General features: G+C 40.7%; 1 protein-coding gene across 12 annotated transcripts in view; it reads right to left on the minus strand.

The window, feature by feature from the left end:
- Positions 1–24246, minus strand: part of TMEM45A (transmembrane protein 45A) — a 114832-nt gene that overhangs the window by 35879 nt on the left and 54707 nt on the right. For 3 of the 12 annotated variants that reach the window (XM_081572459.1, XM_081572462.1, XM_081572453.1), the window contains exon 2: positions 23962–24011. The exons of 7 other annotated variants lie outside the window; for them this stretch is intronic. The gene's annotated coding sequence lies outside the window, so the exon portion shown is untranslated. Of the gene's footprint in view, positions 1–1425; positions 1828–23961; positions 24012–24246 lie in introns of those variants that run through there. 2 more of the 12 variants (XM_081572457.1, XM_081572451.1) reach the window with 2 other exon arrangements.

The following is a 24246-nucleotide window of genomic DNA, read 5'->3' on the forward strand; positions in this document are numbered from 1 at the left end:
CAAATCAACCTCCATGACCAGCTAACAGAGTCTTGTACCCTCAAAGGCGGAACAAACCAGTATATCTCAGAACAGTCCCTGGGATGTGATAGGGAGGCAATGGGAATAGTTGAAAGATTTTGAGATGATCGAAGTGGGATAAGAAATGACTTCTTTTCCTATGTCAGTTATAGAACTTCTGTATCATTAGCCTTTTAATCTGAAACATTCTGATGGTTCCAATCTTTCTGTTTAAAAGAGCCAAACAAAATGAAGTCAAAACAGGCTTGCTATAATTGCCTGGTTAAGGGACCCAGCAGACCCAGTTGCTCCTAGAAACAAAAATGGCACTCGCTTAATTTCACTCCATTGTGGAGACAGAAAACTCACTCAGAACCTCAAACATCACTCTAGTCAACTTCTAGAACACCACCACCTGTATATCTGTCTTTTGTTCCCTGTTTTACTATTGCCTACAAGTGCAATTGCTGGTAAAAACCTAGTAATCCAGAGTTTAATTAGATCTCAATCCAAAAGCCGACATGTTGCCCTTGAAAGGATAACACAGGGCTCTCCTCCACAAGGCAGAGCACACCCGCCAGACAGCCAGCAGAAACCTGGGAGAAATCACCAGGCTAGCAAACCAGAAGGTCCTTCCTCAGCATCCTCCCTGCTTGATTGCACCACCTATAAAGGTTCAGGCAGCCCTAAAGTGGTAAGCTTCAAGATTCAATCACTGGTTTCGAGCTTCCAGTCATCCTAAAAATTTATACCCTTCCCCATCCAGAAAAAACCCTCTGCTCCTAATGACACCAAACATCATCCCCTAAGCTAAGACAAGAAACAATGCCTGAAACCCCCATTAACTGTATTTTTCTGACCAACCCCTGACATACACAAACACTCACCACCCAAAAGGGAAATATTTTAAAACTCTCACATTTGTGGGTAATATTGGGCAAATCTCAAGTGCAAAATCAGGTGTTAGGTGTTCATTCCCATTAACCAAAGCCACTTAAACAATGACCAGGCCTGTGTACGAAAAGAGGAAAGAACTCAAAACAGCTGCAAGAAACACATTCTAAAATTTACTTATTGTATTCTAAACCAAATATAAATGAATACCATGGAGAAAAACTTAAACTAAAAATTCATCTTCAGCCACCACCAAACTTTAAGTAAAAATTCATCTTGAGCTATGACCAAAATAAAATATTACTAAATCTTATTTAGTGATTCATATCAAGACATTTATAAATCCAACACAATAAACCAATTTGAGCTATTTCTTGAGCTCACTTTATCATTTGCCTTCATTCTCAAAGCAACGTGTATATAAGCATACGTAGCTTTAATTTTTTTTTGATTCTCCATCATTTCATATCAGTTCTTTCTCTCCCAAATTTCAACTGTTTTGAAAGACTTTTTTAGTTAAATTATCCTTACCTTCACACTTTCCTCAGTGTCAACTCCCATGCAATTCTCTTCTCTCGGAATAGAATTTACACTGGTCCCAGTCTCGAGAAGGCAAAGCAGACACTGACTGGCTTAAATCTAAAACTGTCCCCTCTTCCTCCTTGGAGACTAAACCAATGTGCTCATATCCTTCCAGCTTGAACTTGAGCAGATAAGGCTTCAGAATATGTCACAATGCCTGCATAAATGTAGGTCTAAGGACCACACCCGTTTGAACACTCTACCTCCAGTCCAAACGTTGTGCCATAGAGTATTTCCTAATGAGACTCACCTTGACACCCCACCCACATGACCACAGTTATGTCCCGCCTGCTGTGAAAACCAGAGCCAGGGGAACATGTCTGATCTTTGGACTCTCTCTTCCATGCCATCAAGATGGACAGGCGACAAAAGGAAAGGCCATGGAAGCAGTGACATAATAAAGCCTGATTTTAAGTCTGATAAAGACAAACCAGCTTCTAACATACAGTGCCACAAGCAAGAGATTGGCACAGTTGCTTAAGTTGGGAGTCACAGCCAAATCAAAGTTATAGGAATAAGAAAGTTCAGTTCAGTTCAGTCCCTCAGTTATGTCCAACTCTTTGTGACCCCATAGACTGCAGCACACCAGGCCTCCCTGTTCATCACCAACTCCCGGAGTTTACCCAAACTCAAACAGTGGAAACAGTGTCAGACTTTATTTTTTTGGACTCCAAAATCACTGCAGATGGTGATTGTAGGCATGAAATTAAAAGACGCTTACTCCTTGGAAGGAAAGTTATGTCCAACCTAGATAGCATATTTAAAAGCAGAGACATTACTTTGCCAACAAAGGTCCGTCTAGTCAAGGCTATGGTTTTTCCAGTGGTCATGTATGGATGTGAGAGTTGGACGGTGAAGAAAGCTGAGCGTCGAAGAATTGATGCTTTTGAACTGTGGTGTTGGAGAAGACTCTTGAGAGTCCCTTGGACTGCAAGGAGATCCAACCAGTCCATCCTAAAGGAGATCAGTCCTGGGTGTTCATTGGAAGGACTGATGTTGAAGCTGAAACTCCAATACTTTGGCCACCTCACGCGAAGAGTTGACTTATTGGAAAAGACCCTAATACTGGGAAGGATTAGAGGCAGGAGGAGAAGGGGATGACAGAGGATGAGATGGCTGGATGGCATCACCGACTCGATGCACACGAGTTTGGGTAAACTCCGGGAGTTGGTGACGGACAGGGAGGCCTGGCGTGCTGCAATTCATGGGGTCACAGAGTCGGACGCGACTGAGCGACTGAACTGAACTGATATCCATTGAGTTAGTGATGCCATCCAACCATCTCATCCTTTGTCATCCCCTTCTCTTCCCTCCTTCAATCTTTCCCAGCATCAGGGTCTTTTCAAATGAGTCAGCTCTTCGCATCCAGTGGCCCAAGTATTGGAGTTTCAGTTTCAACGTCAGTCCTTCAAATGAATATTCAGGACTGATTTCCTTTAGGATGGACTGGTTTGATCTCCTTGCAGTCCAACGGACTCTCAAAAGTCTTCTCCAACACCACAATTCAAAATAAGAGAAGATGATGGGAAAACATTTAAGTAGGTCAACAGTGAAGGTCACTTGCCCTCACAGAATACACTAACTGAGAGATAGGTGAATAAATAAGCTAGAATAAATTACTCTAAACCAATATGAGGCTTGCACAAAGTAAAATGTGAACAAGAAAGAAGCAACAGTCTGACTCTAACCTGGAGAGCCAGCAGCTGCTACCCTATCTGCATTCAAGTCTTATTTCCTCCTTCAGTGTAAACTTTTGCTGAGCAAGGGCATGTCCCCTAGAATGCTTCACACCTAGTTAGCACTCAATAAATAGCCAATGAATGATGAGCTCCTGCCTGGGACGCCACCTCCCTGAAACACTGGCCTTGGTGGCAAACAAGATCAGAAAGAGTCAGAGTGCCTAATTAAATGCAGACTGGGCTCACTTCAGATCTACTTAAGTAATCAGCAGGGAGAAGCCCAGAAGTCTGCATTTTTAAGAAGTACTCACCACTTGATCTTTAGGTACTCTTGAGTTTTGAGGACCAAAGGCTTAGAGTATGTGAGGGACAAGAAAGGTGGCACTAAGACATTCAGATGTAAATGTGGCCTCCCCATCACCATTCCCCAGAGGTATCTGTCTTCCATCAGTATCTAAGTCCTGATGTGTTTGCTCATATCAGGCTTCATATTAGGCAATGGTGTGTGGCTCAATATCTGCTCTCGAGACCAGATGATAATCTGGCTCTGTCAGATGACAATAACCATTCTAGAGTGCTGCTATTCTATTTATTTTACTCTATTTTATCATGCATTATTAAGACATCATTTTACTTTTATCTTTTTTATACCCCTGGTTCTTATTCCCATATCCTTTGCAATGTTCAGATAGCTAAAACCATCGATGTTACATGGATCATTCTTAATCAAACATCCAGAATCACAAACACAACACTCACCCCGAAACTGTGACAGGAAAAGGCAATCCAAAGACTTACATCTTGAAAAACAAAACTGACAAATAGAAAGTAAGAATAAATGCCACGTTGCATTACGTGCCTGTAGCCAACTCTTCAAATGCAGAAGCCTAGATTGTTTCTGTTAGTAGTGTTGCACCTGAGACGGGTAGGAAGCTAGCATGTACTATAAGTGCTAATAACTTTTCATGTATCTGCTTATTCTCTCTTTGAGAAAACCCAAGGAAATATTCTTTCCACCACAGTTCAGTTCAGTTCAGTCGCTCAGTCGTGTCCGACTCTTTGTGACCCATGGACTGCAGCACACCAGGCCTCCCTGTCCCTCACCAACTCCCAGAGTTTACTCAAACTCATGTCCATTGAGTCGGTGATGCCAGCTATCCATTTTATCCTCTGTCATACCCTTCTTTCCAACACAGGTATGTCTTTCCACCACAGGTATGAGGAAACTGAGACTCCAAGAGATTTACTAACCAACACTATGGCACAGAGTTATTAAAGACCAGAGCCACGATTCCAAGTTCTTTATATGTCTGATTCCAAATCCCATTCTGTCCCCCTAGATCAGGACAAAGACTAGAAAAGTTTTTTGAATAGTCCCATCAGACAGTCTTCATCAAGTATATTTGCATAGGTTAAACATGGAAGGGAAAAGAATCCTCCCTCTAGGATTATCAATAACTGAGTTGTCTGCATAAGTGTAGGAGGTGAAGCTTTGAACGTAGCCACAATATTTATTTACCACTATTGTAGTCAAGGGTGCGCAAGCATGGGCGGCTGCGACTACACACAAGCGTGGCCAAGAGGAGGTACCCCACATCTGAGGACAGGGGCGGCAGAAGAGAGGAGCTGCCCCACATTCAACGTAAGGAGCAGCGGCTGTGCTTTGCTGGAGCAGCTGTGAAGAGATACCCAACATCCAAGGTAAGAGAAACCCAAGTAAGATGGTAGGCACTGAGAGAGGGCATCAGAGGGCAGACAGACTGAAACCACAACCACAGACAACTAGCCAGTCTGATTACATGGACCACAGCCGTGTATAACTCAATGAAACTAAGCCATGCCATTTGGGGCCATCCAAAATGGACAGGTCATGGTGGAGAGGTCTGACAGAACGTGGTCCACTGGAGAAGGGAATGGCAAACCACTTCAGTATTCTTGCCTTGAGAACCCCATGAACAGTATGAAAAGGAAAAAGGACACTGAAAGATGAACTCCCCGGGTCGGAGGGGCCCAATATGCTACTAGAGATCAGTGGAGAAATAACTCCAGAAAGAAGGAAGGGATGGAACCAAAGCAAAAACAACACCCACTTGTGGATGGGACTGGTGATAGAAGCAAGGTTCAATGCTGTAAAGAGCAATATTGCATAGGAACCTGGACTGTTACGTCCATGAATCAAGGCAAATTTGAAGTCGTCAAACAGGACATGACAAAAGTGAACATCGACACTCTAGGAAACAGCGAAATAATATGGACTGGAATGGGTGAATTTAACTCAGATGACCATGTGGGCAGGAATCCCTCAGAAGAAATGGAGTAGCCATCATGGTCAACAAAAGAGTCCAGAATGCAATACCTAGATGCAATCTCAAAACGACAGAATGATCTCAGTTTGTTTCCAAGGCAAACCATTCAATATCACAGTAATCCAAGTCTATGCCCCAACCAGTAACACTGAAGAAGGTGAGGTTGAATGGTTCTATTAAGGCCTACAATATCTTCTAGAACTAACACCCCAAAAGATGTCCTTTTCATTATAGGGGACTGGAATGCAAAACTAGGAAGTAAAGAAACACCTGGAGTAACAGGCAAATTTGGCCTTGGAGTACAGAATGAAGCAGGGCAAAGGCTAATAGAGTTTTGCCAAGAGAATGCACTGGTCATAGCAAACACCCTCTTCCAACAACACAAGAGAAGACTCTACACATGGATGTCACCAGATGGTCAGCACTGTAATCAGATTGATTGTATCCTTTGCAGCCAAAGATGGAGAAGCTCAATACAGTCAGCAAAAACAAGACTGGAAGCTGACTGTGACTCACATCATGAACTGCTTATTGCCAAATTCAGACTTAAATTGAAGAAAGTGGGGAAAACCACTAGGCCATTCAGGTATGACCTAAATCAAATCCCTTATGATTATAGAGTGGAAGTGAGAAATAGATTTAAGGGACTAGATCTGATAGACAGAGTGCTTGATGAACTATGGATGGAGGTTCGTGACATTGTACAGGAGAAGGGATCAAGATCATCCCAGTGGAAAAGAAATGCAAAAAAGCAAAATGGCTGTCTGAGGAGGCCATACAAATAGCTGTGAAAAGAAGAGAAGCGAAAAGCAAAGGAAAAAAGGAAAGATATTCCCATTTGAATGCAGAGTTCCAAAGAATAGCAAGGAGAGATAAGAAAGCCTTCCTCAGCTATCAATGCAAAGAAATAGAGCAAAACAACAGAATGGGAAAAACTAGAGATCGCTTCAAGAAACTTAGAGATACCAAGGGAACATTTCATGCAAAGAAGGGCTCAATATAGGACAGAAAAGGTATGGACCTAACAGAAGCAGAAGATATTAAGAAGAGGTGGCAAGAATACACAGAAGAACTGTACAAAAAAGATCTTCATGACCCAGATAATCACGATGGTGTGATCACTCACCTAGAGCCAGACATCCTGGAATGTGAAGTCAAGGAGGCCTTAGAAAGCATCACTACGAACAAAGCTAGTGGAGGTGATGGAATTCCAGTTGAGCTATTTCAAATCCTGAAAGATGATGCTGTTAAAGTGTTGCACTCAATATGCCAGCAAATTTGGAAAACTCAGCACTGGCCACAGGATGGGAGAAGGTCAATTGTCATTCCAATCCCAAAGAAAAGCAATGCCAGAGAATGCTCAAACTTCCGCACAATTGCACTCATCTCCCACGCTAGTAAGGTAATGCTCAAAATTCTCCAAGCCAGGCTTCAGCAATACGTGAACCGTGAACTTCCAGATCTTCAAGCTGGTTTTCAAAAAGGCAGAGGAACCAGAGATCAAATTGACAACATCCGCTGGATCATCGGAAAAGCAAGAGAGTTCCAGAAAAACATCTGTTTCTGCTTTATTGACTATGCCAAAGCCTTTGACTGTGTGGATCACAAGAAACTGTAGGAAATTCTGAAAGAGATGGGAATACCAGACCACCTGACCTGTCTCTTGAGAAACCTGTATGCAGGTCAGGAAGCAACAGTTAGAACTGGACATGGAACAACAGATGGGTTCTAAATAGGAAAAGGAGTAGGTCAAGGCTGTATAGTGTCACTGTGCTTATTTAACTTCTATGTGGAGTACATCATGAGAAGCGCTGGTTTGGAAGAAGCAAACGCTGGAATCAAGATTGCCGGGAGAAATATCAATAACCTCAGACATGAGATGACACCACCCTTATGGCAGAAAGTGAAGAAGAACTAAAGAGCCTCTTGATGAAAGTGAAAGAGGAGAGTGAAAAAGTTGGCTTAAAGCTCAACATTCAGAAAACTAAGATCATGGTATCTGATCCCATCATTCATAGGAAATAGATGGGGAAACGGTGGAAAGAGTGAGAGACTTTATTTTTTGCGGCTCCAAAATCACTACAGAAGGTGAATGCAGGCATGAAATTAAAAGACGCTACTCCTTGGAAGGAAAGGTATGACCAACCTAGACAGTATATTAAAAAGCAGAGACATTACTTTGCCAACAAAGGTCTGCTAGTCAAGGCTACGGTTTTTACAGTAGTCATGTATGAATGTGAGAGTTAGACTGTGAAGAAAGCTGAGCGTCGAAGAATTGATGCTTTTGAACTGTGGTGTTGGAGAAGACTCTTGAGAGTCCCTTGGACTGCAAGGAGATCCAACCAGTCCATCCTAAAGGAGATCAGTCCTGGGTGTTCATTGGAAGGACTGATGTTGAAGCTGAAACTCCAATCCTTTAGCCACCTCATGCAAAGTGTGGACTCATTGGAAAAGACCCTGATGCTGGGAAGGATTAGGGGCAGGAGGAGAAGGGGACGACAGAGGATGAGATGGCTGGATGGCATCAGTGACTGGATGGACATGAGTTTGGGTAAACTCCGGGAGTTGGTGATGGACAGGGAGGCCCAGCAGGCTGCAATTCATGGGGTCACAATGAGTTGTACACGACTGAGCGACTGAAATGTACTGAACTGAACTGATTGTAGTCAAAGTCAGAATGCACAGGGCTGCCAACAAAAAAGAAAACCAGGCTGAGTAGTGTGCGACATCATTTGACAAAGGTCTAGACACTGAGATGAGTATCAGTGATGTGGTAAGAATCCAAAGCAGTCATCTGTAGTTCCAGGCTTCATTCAGTTCACTTCAGTCGCTCAGTCATGTCCAACTCTTTGCAACCAATGAACCGCAGCATGCCAGGCCTCCCTGTCCATCACCAACTCCAAAAGTTTACCCAAACTCATGTCCATTGAGTCGGTGATGCCATCCAACCATCTCATCCTCTGTTGTCCCCTTCTCCTCCTGCCCTCAATCTTTCCGAGCATCCAGGTCTTTCCAAATGAGCAAGCTTTTCGCATGAGGTGGCCAAAGTATTGGAGCTTCAGCTTCAAAATCATTCTTTCCAATGAACACCCAGGGTTGATCTCCTTTAGGATGGACTGGTTAGATCTCTTTGCAGTCCAAGGGACTGTCAAGAGGCTTCTCCAACATCAAAGTTCAAAAGCATCAATTCTTCGATGATCAGCTTTCTATAGAGGCCAAATCTCGCATCCATTCATGACTACTGAAAAAACCATAGCCTTGACTAGACAGACAGTTGTTGGCAAAGTAATGTCTCTGCTTTTTAATATGTTGTCTAGGTTGGGTCATAACTTTTCTTCCAAGGAGTAAGCATCATTTAATTTCATGGCTGCAATCACCATCTGCAGGAATTTTGGAGCCCCCCAAAGTAATGTCAGGCACTGTTTCCACTGTTTTCCCATCTATTTGCCATGAAGTGATGGGGCCGGATACCATGATCTTAGTTTTCTGAATGTTGAGCTTTAAGCCAACTTTTTCACTCTCCTCTTTCACTTTCATCAAAAGGATCTTTAGTTCTTCTTCACTTTCTGCCATAAGGGTGGTGTCATCTGCATACCTAAGTTTATTGATATTTCTCCCAGCATCTTGATTCCAGCTTGTGCTTCATCCAGCCCAGCGCTTCTCAAGATGTAATCTGCATATAAGTTAAAAAAGCACAGTGACAATATACAGCCTTGACCTACTCCTTTTCCTATTTGGAACCAGTCTGTTGTTCCATGTCCAGTTCTAACTGTTGCTTCCTGACCTGCATACAGGTTTCTCAAGAGACAGGTCAGGTGGTCTGGTATTCCCATCTCTTTCAGAATTTCCTACAGTTTCTTGTGATCCACACAGTCAAAGGCTTTGGCATAGTCAATAAAGCAGAAACAGATGTTTTTCTGGAACTCTCTTGCTTTTCCGATGATCCAGCAGATGTTGTCAATTTGATCTCTGGTTCCTCTGCCTTTTTGAAAACCAGCTTGAAGATCTGGAAGTTCACGGTTCACGTATTGCTGAAGCCTGGCTTGGAGAATTTTGAGCATTACCTTACTAGCGTGGGAGATGAGTGCAATTGTGTGGAAGTTTGAGCATTCTTTGGCATTGCTGTTCTTTGGGATTGGAATGAAAACTGACCTTCTCCCATCCTGTGGCCAGTGCTGAGTTTTCCAAATTTGCTGGCATATTGAGTGCAACACTTTAACAGCATCATCTTTCAGGATTTGAAATAGCTCAACTGGAATTCCATCACCTCCACTAGCTTTGTTCGTAGTGATGCTTTCTAAGGTCTACTTGACTTCACATTCCAGGATGTCTGGCTCTAGGTGAGTGATCACACCATCGTGATTATCTGGGTCATGAAGATCTTTTTTGTACAGTTCTTCTGTATGTTCTTGCCACCTCTTCTTAATATCTTCTTCTGTTAGGTCCATACCATTTCTCTCCTTTATTGAGCCCTTCTTTGCATGAAATGTTCCCTTGGTATCTCTAAGTTTCTTGAAGAAATCTCTAGTCTTTTCCATTTTGTTGTTTTCCTCTATTTCTTTGCATTGATAGCTGAGGAAGGCTTTCTTATCTCTCCTTGGTATTCTTTGGAACTCTGCATTCAAATGGGAATATCTTTTCTTTTCTCCTTTGCTTTTCGCTTCTCTTCTTTTCACAGCTATTTTTAAGGCCTCCTCAGACAGCCATTTTGCTTTTTGCATTTCTTTTCCATGGGGATGGTCTTGATCCCTGTCTCCTGTACAGTGTCACGAACCTCCATCCATAGTTAATCAGGCATTCTGTCTGTTAGATCTAGTCCCTTAAATCTATTTCTCACTTCCACTGTAGAATCATAAGGGATGTGATTTAGGTCATACCTGAATGGCCTAGCGTTTTTCTCCACTTTCTTCAATTTAAGTCTGAATTTGACCATTAGGAGTTCATGATGTGAGCCACAGTCAGCTCCCATTCTTGTTTTTGCTGACTGTATAGAGCTTCTCCATCTTTGGCTGCAAAGAATATAATCAATCTGATTACAGTGCTGACCATCTGGTGACGTCCATGTGTAGAGTCTTCTCTTGTGTTGTTGGAAGATGGTGTTTGCTATGGCCAGTGCATTCTCTTGGCAAAACTCTATTAGCCTTTGCCCTGCTTCATTCTGTACTCCAAGGCCAAATTTGCCTGTTACTCTAGGTGTTTCTTGACTTCCTGCTTTGCATTCCAGTCCCCTATAACGCAAAGGATGTCTTCTTTGGGCATTAGCTGTAAAAGGTCTTGCGGGTCTTCATAGAACTGTTCGACTTCAGCTTCTTCGGCGTTACTGGTTGGGGCATAGACTTGGATTACCGTAATGTTGAATGGTTTGCCTTGGAAACGAACAGAGATCATTCTGTCGTTTTTGAGATTGCATCCAAGTACTGCACTTTGGACTCTTGTTGACTATGATGGCTACTCCGTTTCTTCTAAGGGTTTTCTGCCCACAGTAGTAGATATAATGGTCATCTGAGTTAACTTCACCCATTTCAGTCCATCTTAGTTCACTGATTCCTAGAATGTCGACGTTCATTCTTGCTACCTCTTGTTTGACCACTTCCAATTTGCCTTGATTCATGGACCTAACAGTCCAGGTTCCTATGCAATATTGCTCTTTACAGCATCGGACCTTGCTTCTATCACCAGTTACATCCACAAGTGGGTGTTGTTTTTGCTTTGGTTCCATCCCTTCATTCTTTCTGGAGTTATTTCTCCACTGATCTCCAGTAGCATATTGGGCACCTACCCAGGCTTCATGCTGCTTCACAACTCACATCAATGGAAAAATGTCAAAAATACTTTGTCAAAAATCATAAAATTACACACTTAAAATTAAGGGTTAAATTTTATTGTATGTAAATTATACTTCACTAAAGCTAATTGAAAAGGGAGAATGAACACTTCTTCACTTCCTTCTGTCCTGGCACCCTGGAACCTGATTTTGATGGATAGAGCCTTAGCAACTATTTTAGATAATAAGGCCGATGTTAAAGAGACAGAGCAGTGAATCTGAAAGAAATTTAATCTGTACAACTTTGCTAGGATCCATCCCACTCCTGAATACTCCATTTTCATGAATATTTTATGAAATATGGAAATGAAATCTATCATGTATAAAAGCCAAAAATATTTAAATCTATTTTGTCCAGCAACAGTAACCTTAAAAACTATGTTTAATATAATAGCTAACATTTATTGATAGCTTTCTGTATACCAGTCTCCATTCAAGTAAGTGCTTTCTTTGCATTTTAACTTATTTAACCTTCATAAGAAACCTCTGAAGTAGATACCAGTGGATACTCTTGTGACTCTGATTTTGTAGACAAAGAACTTGAGGCAAAGTTAGAACTAAGATGTCCACAGTCACACAGGTGATAAGGAACAGTACTGGGCTTCATATCCAACCCTTGGTCTATACTACCTTTACCACAATGTACCATAAATACCATTAAAGAATACATGACCGAGAAGACCTTGGCAATAAATGTAACTGACAAAGGCTGAGCAGCCAGAATGTAATTTTTAACCAGGAATCAGTTAAAATGAAAAAAAAAAATTCTGTTCCCCTATACCCTTCTACCATGGGCAAGAATAAGAAGAGACAATTTAACACAAGGTAAAACCTTAATGACTGATAATCATATGAAAAGATGTTCAGTATCACTAGAAATCAAAGAAAACTAAATTTAAAGTAGAGCTATATTTTCACCTATTACTTTGTCAAAATTAAAAAGATCTATTACATCAAGTGTTGGGGAGAGTGTGAGGAAATTGGAATGCTTATACACTGCCAGAAGTGTAAATGAGATTGCTGGCCACAGTCCAGCACTTCCATTTGTACTAAGTACCCTAAAAATTCATAGACTAGACATGTTCCCTTGAATATAAAAAAAAATATTGCTGCATTGGTAGTAGTAACATGAAATTAGAAATAATCTGAATATCCATCAATAGAGAAATGGAAAAATAACATGAAGCAACATATACATAGAATACTAGAGTTAAAAAAGACTTTTTTAAAGATAAATGGACTAGATCTATATTTAGTAACATGGATAGATTTTTAAAGCATTAGGTTGAATCAAAATTGCAAGTTGCAAAACACAATTATTGTTTGATGCAACTTACATATTGTTCTTAAACATTTGAAACATAATACCACTCACTGCTCACTCACATATATGAATACAAAAATATAAAGGCAAGGATAGGCACTAGTAACAGTGGTTTCCTTTGGGGAGAGTGAAGGAGACTAGAACTGTGGGATGTCACGGGTTGCTTCATCTGTAATACGCTCTTTTATTTAAAAGAAAGAAAAACTTCAAGCAAATAATACAAAATGTCAGCTTTGCATGGTCGGAAGACTAGAGTATGCCATATTACCTTGTGCACTTTCATTATTTTTTTTAATTAATAGACATTATTTTTTAGAAACACTTTAGGCTTATAATAAATTAAGCAAAAATTACGAAGTTCCATGTTTTCCCTCCCCAACCCTCACAGTTTCCTAATTAAAAACATCATGCATTAATGTGGTACCTTTGTTACAACTGAGGAATCAATCATGATACATTGTTATTAACTGAAGTGCATAATTTACATTAGGGTTCACTCTTTGTGTTTTACAGGTCCTTGGGTTTCACAAATGCACCATGTCATATATCCATCAGTACAGTACCATACAGAATATCCCGGGAGCAGACTGTGGCTCAGATCATGAACTGCTTATTGCCAAATTCAGACTTAAATTGAAGAAAGTAGGGAAAACCACTAGTCCATTCAGGTATGACCTAGATCAAATCCCTTATGAGTATACAGTAGAAGTGACAAATAGATTTAAGGGACTAGATCTGGTAGACAGAGTGCCTGATGAACTATGGACAGAGGTTCGTGACATTGTACAGGAGACAGGGATCAAGACAATCCCCATGGAAAAGAAATGCAAAAAAGCAAAATGGCTGTCTGAGGAGGCCTTACAGATAGCTGGGAAGAGAAGAGAAGTGAAAAGCAAAGGAGAAAAGGAAAGATATTCCCATCTGAATGCAGAGTTCCAAAGAATAGCAAGGAGAGATAAGAAAGCCTTCCTCAGCGATCAGTGCAAAGAAATAGAGGAAAACAACAGATTGGGAAGAACTAGAGATCTCTTCAAGAAACTTAGAGATAGATACCAAGGGAACATTTCATGCAAAGATGGGCTCGATAAAGGACAGAAATGGTATGGACCTAACAGAAGCAGAAGATATAAGAAGAGGTGGCAAGAACACACAGAAAACTGTACAAAAAAGATCTTCACGACCCAGATAATCATGATGGTGTGATCACTCACCTAAAGCCAGACATCCTGGAATGTGAAGTCAAGTGGGCCTTAGAAAGCATCACTACAAACAAAGCTAATGGAGGTGATGGAATTCCAGTTGAGCTATTTCAAATCCTGAAAGATGATGCTGTTAAAGTGTTGCACTCAATATGCCAGCAAATTTGGAAAACTCAGCAGTGGCCACAGGACTGGAAATGGTCAGTTTCCGTTCCAATCCCAAAGAAAGGTAATGCGAAAGAATGCTCAAACTACCGCACAATTGCACTCATCTCACATGCTAGTAAAGTAATGCTCAAAATTCTCCAAGCCAGGCTTCAGCAATACGTGAACCATGAACTTCCAGATCTTCAAGCTGGTTTTCGAAAAGGCAGAGGAACCAGAGATCAAATTGACAACATCTGCTGGATCATCGAAAAATCAAGAGAGTTCCAGAAAAACATCTATTTCTGCTTTATTGACTATGCCAAAGCCTTTGACTGTGTGGATCACAATAAACTGTAGAAAGTTCTGAAAGAGATGGGAATACCAGACCATCTGACCTGTCTCTTGAGAAACCTGTATGCAGGTCAGGAAGCAACAGTTAGAACTGGACATGGAACAACAGACTGGTTCCAAATAGGAAAAGGAGTACGTCAAGGCTGTATATTGTCACCCTGCTTATTTAACTTATATGCAACGTACATCATGAGAAACGCTGAGCTGGAAGAAACACAAGCTGGAATCAAGATTGCCATGAGAAATATCAATAACCTCAGACATGCAGATGACACCACCCTTATAGTAGAAAGTGTAGAAGAACTAAAGAGCCTCTTGATGAAAGTGAAAGAGGAGAGTGAAAAAGTTGGCTTAAAGCTCAACATTCAGAAAACTAAGATCATGGCATCTGGTCCCATCACTTCATGGGAAATAGATGGGGAAACAGTGCAAACAGTGTCAGACTTTTGTTTTTTGGGGCTCCAAAATCACTGCAGATGGTGATTGCAGCCATGAAATTAAAAGACGCTTACTTCTTGGAAGGACGGTTATGACCAACCTAGAGAGCATATTTAAAAGCAGAGACATTACTTTGCCAACAAAAGTCCATCTAGTCAAGGCTATGGTTTTTCCAGTGGTCATGTATGGATATGAGAGTTGGACGGTGAAGAAAGCTGAGCACCACAGAATTGATGCCTTTGAACTGTGGTGTTGGAGAAGACTCTTGAGAGTCCCTTGGACTGCAAGGAGATCAGTCCTGGGTGTTTGTTCATTGGAAGGACTGATGTTGCAGCTGAAACTCCAATACTTTGGCCACCTCATGCGAAGAGTTGTCTCATTGGAAAAGACCCTAATGCTGGAAGGATTGGGGGCAGGAGGAGAAGGGGACGACAGAGGATGAGATGGCTGGATGGCATCACCGACTCGATGGACATGGGTTTGGGTAAACTCCAGGAGTTGGTGATGGACAGGGAGGCCTAGCGTGCTGCGATTCATGGGGTTGCAAAGAGTCGGACATGACTGAGCAACTGAACTGAACTGAACTGATTCATCCCTTCCTTCCTGCCCCTGAGACCCTGGCAACAACTAGTCTTTTTTTTTTTTTTTTGTACTATTTCGATTGTTTTGTCTTTTCTATAATGTCATATAACTGGAATCATACAACATGTAGCCTTTTCAGAATGAACCCTTTCTCTTAGCAACAGGCAATTAAATTTCCTCTGTGTCTTTTTGTGTCTTGATAGTTCATTTCTTTTTAGTGCTGAATAATATTCCTGTAGGTCAAGAAGCAACATTTAGAACCAGATATGGAAAATGGACTGGTTCAAAATTGGGAAAGGAGTATGTCAAGGCTGTACACTGTCACCCTGCCTATTTAACTTCTATGTAGTGTATATCATGCAAAATGCCAGGCTGGATGAATCACAAGCTGGAATCAAGATTTCAAGGAGAAATATCAACAACCTGAGATATGCAGATGATACACCACCTTAATGGCAGAAAGAAAATAGGAACTAAAGAGCCTCTTGATGAAGGTAAAAGAGGAGAGTGAAAAAGCTGGCTTAAAACTCAACATTCAAAAAACTAAGATCATGGCATCTAGTCCCGCCACTTCATGGCAAATAGATGGGAAAACAATGGAAACAGTGACAGACTTAATTTTCTTGGGTTCCAAAATCACTGTGGATGGTGATTGCAGTCATGAAGTTAAAAAACGTTTGTTCCATGGAAGAAATGCTATGACAAACCTAGACAGCATATTAAAAAGCAAAGACATCACTTTGCCAACAAAGGTCTATATAGTCAAACCTATGGTTTTTTCAGTAGTCATGTATGGATGTGAGAGTTGGTCCAGAAGGAAGCTGAGCACCAAAGAAATGATGCTTTCAAATTGTGGTGCTGGAGAAGACTCTTGAGAGTCCCTTGGACTGCAAGGAGATTCAACCAGTCCATCCTAAGGGAAATCAGTCCTGAATATTCATTGGAAGGACTGATGCTGAAGCTTAAACTCCAATACTTTGGCCACTTGATATGAAGAGCTGACTCATTGGAAAAGACCCTGATGCTGGGGAAGATCGAAGGCAGGAGGAGAAGGGGATGACAGAAGATGAGATGGTTGGATGGCATCACCAACTCAATGCACATGAATTTGAGTGAACTCCGGGATATGGTGAAGGACAGGGAAGCCTGACATGCTGCAGTTCATGGGGTTGCAAAGAGTCGGATATGACTTAGTGACTGAACAAAAACAACAATATTCCATTGTATGACTGTTTCACTGTTTCTTGTTTTTGTTTTTTAACCCATTCCCCTATTGAAGGACATCTTGGTTGCTTCCAGTTTAGGGTGCTTATATTATACAGTTGCTATAAACATTTATGTGCAGGTTTTTGTATGGACATCAGTTTCCAACTCATTCGAGTAAATATCCAGGAGCACAACCCTGAATCACATGGTATGAGTATGATTTGTTTTGCAAGAAGCTATCAAATTGTCTTCTAAAATAGCTGTATCATTTTACATCTCCAGGAACAAATGACAAAGAATTGCTCCATATCTATCCTCTCTAGCATTTGATGTTGTCAGTGTTCTGGATTTCAGCCATTCTAATAGGTGTACAATAGTACCTTATTGTTGTTTTCATTTGTGTATCAATGAAGACATAATTTGTCATCTGTATATTTTCTTTAATGAAGTGTCTGCTCAGATCTTTTGCTTACTTTTTAACTGGGTTATTTGTTTTCTTACTGCTGACTTTTAAGAGTTCTTTGTATATCTGGATTTCTCTCCTTTATCAGACACATGAATTGCAAGTATTTCCTCCCAATTTGTGACTTGTTTTTTCATTCTCTTAAAAGTATCTTTCACAAATTGAAAGTTTTAAGTTATAGTGTAACATACGTTTTTTCTTTCATGGATTGAACTGGCACCCCACTCCAGTACTCTTGCCTGGAAAATCCCATGGACGGAGGAGCCTGGTGGGCTGCAGTCCATGGGGTCACTAAGAGTCGGACACGACTGAGCGACTTCACTTTCACTTTTCACTTTCATGCATTGGGGAAGGAAATGGCAACCCACTCCAGTGTTCTTGCCTGGAGAATCCCAGGGGTGGGAGAGCCTGGTGGGCTGCTGTCTATGGGGTCGCACAGAGTCGGACACAACTGAAGCGACTTAGCAGCAGCAGCAGCAGCACTTGATGTTGTAGCTAAAAACTCATCATATCCAAGGTCATCTTGATCTTCTGTTATATTCTAGAAGTTTTACAGCTTTGTTTTTACATTTAGGTCTCTGATACATTCTGAATTAATTTTTGTGAAAAAATATAAGGACTATGCATAGATCTTTGTTTTTTGTGAATGTGGGTGGGTATACAGTTGTTCCAGCAGTTGTTCCAGCACCACAAAGATTATTCTCTCTGTGCACAGAATTTCAAAGATCACTTGACTATGTATTTGAGTCTGTTTATGGGCTGTCTATTATGTCTCATCTGTGTGTCTTTTCATTAACCAGTAGTACACTGTCTTGATAACTGTAGCTTTAAACTATTTCTTGAAATCGGGTAGAGTCAGTCCTCTGATTTTGTTCTTCAAGATTGTGTTGGTTATGTTGGATTTTTTGCCTTTCTATACAATGTTTAAAATTAGTTTGTCAATATCCACAAAAAAGTTTCTGGGATTTTAAGTGGTATTGCATACATAGATCAATACAACACTGAATCTAAGAACTGACAACATTGGTTCATTTCATCCATAAACATAGAATATCTTTCCATTTATGTAGATTTTTTTTATTTCTTTCATTAGAGGTTTATAGTTTTCCTCATATAAATCTTGTACATATTTTCTTAAACTTGTATTTCTTTTCTTTTTTTGGTGCTAAGGTAAATAGTGTCATGCGTTTCTTTTAATTAATCATTTTAATTGGAGAATAATTACTTTACAATATTGTGATGGCTTTTGCCATACATCAACATGAATTGGCCACAGGTATACATGTGTTCCCCCGCCATCCTGAACACCCCTCCCACCTCCCTCCTTACCCTATCCCTCTGGGTTGTCCCAGAGCACCGGCTTTGGGTGCCCTGGTTCATGCACCAAATTTGCACTGGTGATCTATTTTACATATGATAATATACATGTTTCAGTGGTATTCTCTCAAATCATCCCACCCTCACCTTCCTCTGCTGAGTTGAAAAGTCTGTTCTTTACATCTGTGTCTCCTTTGCTGCCCTGCATATAGGATCATTGATACCGGCTTTCTAAATTCCATATACATGCTTTAATATACAGTATTTGTCATTCTCTTTCCGACTTATTTCACTCTGTATAATAGGCTCCAGGTTCATCCACCTCATTAGAACTGACTCAAATGCATTCCTTTTTATAGCTGAGTAATATCCCATTGTGTATATGTACCACAACTTCCCTATCCATTCATCTGCCGATGGACATCTAGGTTGATTCTATGTCCTAGCTATTGTAAATAGTGCTGCAATGAGCATTGGGGTACATGTGTCTCTTTCAATTTTGGTTTCCTTGGGGTGTATGCCCAGCAGTGGGATTGCTGGGTCTATTCTATGCCCAGTTTTTTAAGGAATCTCCACACTGTTCTCCATAGTCATTGTACCAGTTTGCAGTTCAACCAACAGTGTAAGAGGGTTCTCCTTTCTCCATACCCTCTAGCATTTATTGTTTGTAGGCTTTTTGATGATGGCAATTCTGACCAGTATGAGATGATACCTCTTTGTGGTTTTGATTTCCGTTTCTCTAATAATGAGTAATGTTGAGCATCTTTTCTGGTGCTTATTAGCCATCTGTATGTCTTCTTGGGAGAAATGTCTGTTTAGATCTTTGGCCCAGTTTTTGACTGGGTTGGTCAATCAACCCAATTTGATTGGATTGTTCATTTTTCTGGTATTGAGCTGCATAAGCTGCTTGTTTTATTTTGGAGATTAATTCTTTATCAGTTGTTTCATTTGCTATTATTTTCTCCCATTCTGAAGGCTGTCTTTTCATGTTGCTTACAGTTTCCTTTGCAGTACAAAAGTTTTTAAGTTTAATTAGGTCCAATTTGTTTATTTTTGTTTTTATTTCCATTACTCTGAGAGATGAGTCATAGAGGATCTTGCTGTGATTTATGACAGAGAATGTTTCAAACTCCAACTGTTCATTGCTGGTATATAGGAGAGCAGTTGACTTCTATATATTAACCTTATATCTTGCAACCATAATCACTTACTAGTTTCAGGAATTTTTGGTTGTTGTTGATTCTCTGGGATTTTCTACATAGACAATCATATCATCTGCTAAACAGTTTTATTTCTTCCTTCCCAACCTGTGCACTTTGTATTTTCTAATCTGTACATTTTGTATTCCTTTTCTTATATTATTGCATTAGCTAGAACTTCCAGTATGATGTTGAAAACTGGTGGTAAAAGGGGACAACCTTGCCTTGTTCCCAATCTTAGGGAAAAAGCATCCAGTCTTTCACCATTAAATATGATGTTAACTATAGGTTTTGTGTAGATATTCTGTATCAAATTAAGGAAGTTTCCCCTTCTATATCTATGTTGCTACTTTTCAGATTTAAAACAGAAAAAAACCTAAGACAGTCTTTGTTGTTGTTATTGTTGTTCAGTCACTCAGTCATGTCCGACTCTTTGCGACCCCATGAATGCGACCCTGCAGCATGCCAGGCTTCCCTGTCCTTCACCATCTCCTGGAGCTTATTCAAACTCATAGCCATTGAGTCAGAGATGCCATCCAACCATCTCATCCTCAGTCATCTCCTCCTCCCACCTTCAACCTTTCCCAGCATCAGGGTCTTTTCTAATGAGTCAGCTCTTTGAATCAGGTAGCCAAAGTATTGGAGCTTCAGCTTCAGCATCAGTCCTTCCAATGAATATTCAGGACTGATTTCCTTCAGGATTGACTGGTTTGATCTCCTTTCAGTCCAAGGAACTCTCGAAAGTCTTTTCCAACACCACAGTTCAAAAGCATCGATTCTTCGGTGCTCAGCCTTCTCTATGGTCCAACTCTCACATCCATACACGACTATTGGCAAAAGCATAGCTTTGACTATATGAACCTTTGTCAGCAAAGAAATGGCAAAGTAAGATGGTCTTTAGAACTAGAAAATAGAGAACCTTAAGTGCCAGGTTAAGAAGTTTGAATTTTATTCCATGGACAATAAGAAGCAACTGAATGTTTCAAGTGAAAAGAAAAGGATGTGACAGAGATACACATCAGACCCCTTAAACTCTTCCACAATACAAGAATCTAATTTCTATTTACAGATGTCCAACAAACTCCTCCAACTTCCTTCAATACCCCATTCTGGTGGCATTCAAATCTCATGCTCTGTTAGCCCTGCCTCATAGCCAGCTTGAATCCCTTAGAGGTCTCAGGGAAGATGCAGAATATTCATCAGTCTTGAAAAACTGCTTCCACACAAACCTGACTTGCAAACTCAGTATTCCCTACCCACTCCCTGCCCAGAAAAGAAAGTTACGTCACTCTGGTTCAGAGCAGAGACACAGGCAACCCATGGCCCAAACTCACTTACCAAGCAATGTACAGTCAAAATACAGTGACCACACCTGAATCAACAGTGTTGACACAGTCATTTGCATCACACCTTCTAAAGAAGGAGTTGCTATTGTCAAGAGCTCTATTCATAAGGATATCTAGATGCCTGTTTACAGAGAACACCCTGTAACCCAGTTCTATCCACTGGGGACATGAGGTCAAACCAGAATCCTCATTTTAGCCAGATCCCCATGTGACTTATATACACATTAAAAACTAGAAACATTGGTCTGGTCTAGGGCAGAATTTCCCTACAGTGGCACTATTGACATTCCATGCCAAATTATTTGTTTATTGGTTCTCCTGTGATTACCAGAATGTTCAGCAACTTCCCTGGCCTCTACCTACTAGATTCTGACAGCAGTTTTCCCCTAACTGTGAAAATCAAAGATATCTACAGATATTGATAAATGTCCCCTGAGGGGCTAACTCATAGACTCTTTCCAAGTAAAAAGCACTGGTTTAGAAGACTCCTGGTTCAAACCCCTTATCATAAAAAAGATGTTTTTTTTTTCTTTTTCTTGAGAAAAAGATAAATGAAACAAGTTTAGCTGTTAACTACTGTATCAAAATATGTTCAAACAAGATTATGTGCACCTTTTTCAGAAAGATAAAGTACATGTTATTGCATCTAACAGAACAAAACATCATTTTGAAAGATAAGACTTGCAAAATTCCCATGACATTTCATATAAAAATTTTTGAAGTGCACTGTTTCATATTACTATTGAAGACAAAGGAGGACTTGGCATTAAATATGACATACATGAGGTCCAAGGACCTATCCTTTTATATCATCACTGCAAATACATTTGCCCTAGATACCATCATAAAAAGTCTATCTAGAACATCTCCCCATTTTGAAAAAGATCATCTACAAGGCTAATGATCTGTGTCCACACTTAAATAGTGTGTGTGGTGACAAAGTAGGGGAAGTCATGTTCAAAGTCAGTTTATGAGAAAACAAATAAATTGCAGAAGAAGAAGCTGATATCTGAACATTGTACAGTTTTGCTGGCATAGAGGAAGAAAAGGTTGCATAATAATTCTTTGGTCTCTTAGTCTCTTGGATTTAGGAAATTTAGGTCTCATATTTATTCTAATTAATTTTTTCACAGATACCATCTAGGAAATAATGGCTCCTGATTTGGATGAGTGTCTATGGCAAATAGAGAAACAAGACAATTTCAGCTATTGATAAACTAGCTCAGGGTATCCTAGCAGAAAGCAAAGAAGAACTAAAGAGCTTCTTGATGAAAGTGAAAGAGAAGAGTGAAAAAGTTGGCTTAAAACTCAACATTTAGAAAACGAAGATCATGGCATCTTGTCCCATCACCTCATGGCAAATAGATGGGGAAACAGTGGAAACAGTGACAGATTTTACATTTTGGGGGCTCCAAAATCACTGCAGATGGTGATTGCAGTCATGAAATTAAAAAACGCTTGCTCCTTGAAAGAAAAGCTATGACCAACCTAGACAGCATATTAAAAAGCAGAGACATTACTTTGTCAGCAAAGGTCCGTCTAGTCAAAGGTATGGTTTTTCCAGTAGTCATGTATGGATGTGACAGTTGGACTATAAAGAAAGCTGAGCACTGAAGAATTGATGCTTCTGAACCGTGGTGTTGGAGAAGACTCTTGGAAGTCCCTTGGACTGCAAGGAGACACAACCAGTCAATCCTAAAGGAAATCAGTCCTGAATATTCATTGGAAGGATTTATGCTGAAGCTGAAGCTCCAATACTTTGGCCACCTGATGCAAAGAACTGATTCATTGGAAAAGACCCTGATGCTTGGAAAGATTGAAGGCAGGAGAAGAAGGGGATGACAGAGGATGAGATGGTTGGATGGCATCACCAACTCAATGGACATGAGTTTGAGTAAACTCTGGGAGTTGGTGATGGACAGAGAGGCCTGGCGTGCTGCAGTCCATGGGGTCACAAAGAATTGGACACAACTGAGCAACAGAATTGAACTGAACTGATCCTGAGGGGAGGGTGGGGACATTGGTTCTGCTTGGAAGTGCTGAGCTGGGCTGAGCTGAGTTGAAGGAGCGAGGCCAAGGCAGGGGAAATATCTATGCAGTGGATGAAACCATTGGCCCAATACTACCCTCAAATACATATGGTCTTATTGATTCCATTACACAGAAGGGACAGCTAGGCTTAGAGACATTTGCCGCTTGCTTGAATGTCTATAGTCAGTAAGTGGTAGAGGGCAGAAAAGGAAGCCAAATCTCCCAAGTACTAGTGGACAGTGTTTTTTCTGTTAATACAACACCAAGTACCCTTGTTTTAGTTTCTTGTTGCTGCTCTAACAAATCGCCATAAATTTCAACAAAAGATTCAATATCTTACAGCTCTGGAGCTCAGAAGTCAGAAATGAGTCGCACTCAAATCTCAGCTTCTCTCTCTGACGCTGCTCCCCATTCTTCTGTTGCTACGTGTCCTTTTTCTTTCTCTGATCATCCTGCCTCCCTCTTATAAGGACCCTTATGTTTACATTGGGCTGGCCCAGATAATCCAGAGTATAATCTCCTTATCCCAGATCCTTAACTTAATCAAAGCTTCAAAATCCATTTTACCATGTGAAGGAAAGCAGAATACGTCACCCCGAAGAATGGCTCTTTGACATAAAAATTATTTTTGAGCTGAAGGCTATTAAGAATGCAGGGTAAGCTCTCTCTACCTCTCCTTTTCTACCTAAACGCAGAACACACATTCTCCTTTCACTGGAGACAGTCTTACCAGCCCAGAGATGGCCCCAGAGGAATCTGCAAACAAACATTAGCCACTAGTTCCCTGCCATATATTTTTCTCCCAGTTTGCTGCCCTCGGAAGCCTAAACTTCCTTTCTTTGTCCTGTCATTTCTCTCCACAGTTATTGTTCTTTTTTGAAGATGTTGTAGAAACTGTAGTTCTAAGCCACTTAGAAAAGTGAAAACTGACTTTTCACTGAGGTTTCTCCCATGTGCTATGCACTGCATGAGTTAATAAACTGTTTTCCTCTTGTTGATCTTTTTGTTACAGAGTCCGAGCTGAAAACCTAAGATGAGTAAAGTTGTGTCTACCCTACTTCCTGACAACTCACAGGGAACAGGTTGCGATGTCCCACTCTCTCCGGATCCTGCAGATGGAATCCTGGAACAAAAAGCCAGAGAAAGGTAAGAATTGTTGCCCAAGTCAGCTCTCTCAGGTCTCTGCAATTCCTGAGCAAGAAAGGAAGGTAAAATTTTCCCTTATCCCTTCCTCTCCAAATGTTTTTCCAGAGAATTATTTGTAAATTTTAGTTATTTAAACTGTGACTCTCGATTTGGTTTTCCGGATACCAACAGCCTCTGCGGCTTCCCAGGTGGCATGGTGGTAAAGAATCTGC

The sequence above is a fragment of the Giraffa tippelskirchi genome, chromosome 2 (genome assembly GCF_054371585.1).
Source record: "Giraffa tippelskirchi isolate mGirTip1 chromosome 2, T2T-mGirTip1v1.2.pri, whole genome shotgun sequence".
NCBI classification, from domain to species: domain Eukaryota; kingdom Metazoa; phylum Chordata; class Mammalia; order Artiodactyla; family Giraffidae; genus Giraffa; species Giraffa tippelskirchi.